The 879-nt window shown below is 43.1% G+C and overlaps 1 protein-coding gene across 1 annotated transcript in view; it reads right to left on the bottom strand.

Moving 5' to 3' along the window:
* Positions 1–782, bottom strand: part of LOC107574435 (F-box only protein 41) — a gene marked incomplete at its 3' end in the record, with an annotated part of 15,694 nt that extends 14,912 nt beyond the window's left edge. Inside the window, exon 1 of the mRNA XM_016260873.1 lies at positions 651–782. The remainder of the gene's footprint in view (positions 1–650) is intronic.
* Between the last annotated feature and the right edge of the window lie 97 nt (positions 783–879).

Genomic DNA, 879 nt, shown 5'->3' with positions numbered 1-879 from the left:
CCAGTCTTCAGTGTCACATGATCTTCAGAAATCAGTATAATATACCATCTTTTCTTACATTATAAATGTCTTTACTGATTAATTTTAATTTCAATAACTGCTTAAGGTTTTTACTGTATTGAACTTTTAGAAGTATGTCTAATTAGAAGAGGAAATTATTCTGTACATTATCAGTAATTAGTTAGTTAATGAAGAATTATTAATGTCATTCCAGAGCATATTCTATTTCAGATGCATGCATAAAATGTGAGAGAGATATTGTAGGTGACCTGCTGGAATTCACGCATGACCCTGCGCGCGCGCTCCGCGTTATTTCCGCATGAATATGAAGAAGACAAAAGCTGCGGTCCGAGAAAAGCAACATTAACACCGCGATGATGAAATGCAGTCTAGAAATATGCATGCGTGCATCGATTACACAAATGCACAGTCTTCTGCTCATGCTTTCTCGTTTAAGATTCATTTGCATGCTTTATGTTGCAACCGTTATTGAAAGAAACATCTACACAGTGAAAATGCATCAATCGGTTTGGTTTTGTATCGGAATGTGTGTGCATCACGCGACCCAGCCCAAGCTCTTCACATGCATCATCCAAAAGCATGCAGTAGCTTATTCAAATGAACGTGCAGCATTAAAAATCAAAACCCACCGGTTCTCCCGGTTCTCTGTCTGGACTCTCGTCTTCCTCAGACCCAGTTTCTCCGGTCGCCTCTGACGTCACTCCCGGTATGGGAGAAGCGGACCGCTCGAGGAGCGTGAGATAGAGCCGTAAGAACAGTACATGTATGTGGGAGCGCGCGCGTCACGTTCTGCCGTGCGCGAGCGGCGCTGTCCACACTCACGTGGTGCTGAAGCTCCAACCGAGAACAACTGTGTTT

This window comes from Sinocyclocheilus grahami, unplaced genomic scaffold, assembly GCF_001515645.1.
Source record: "Sinocyclocheilus grahami isolate Dianchi unplaced genomic scaffold, SAMN03320097.WGS_v1.1 scaffold2225.1, whole genome shotgun sequence".
Classification (NCBI taxonomy): Eukaryota; Metazoa; Chordata; class Actinopteri; order Cypriniformes; family Cyprinidae; genus Sinocyclocheilus; species Sinocyclocheilus grahami.
Note: the sequence above shows the minus strand (reverse complement) of the source record. Positions and strands in the feature narration are given on the sequence as shown.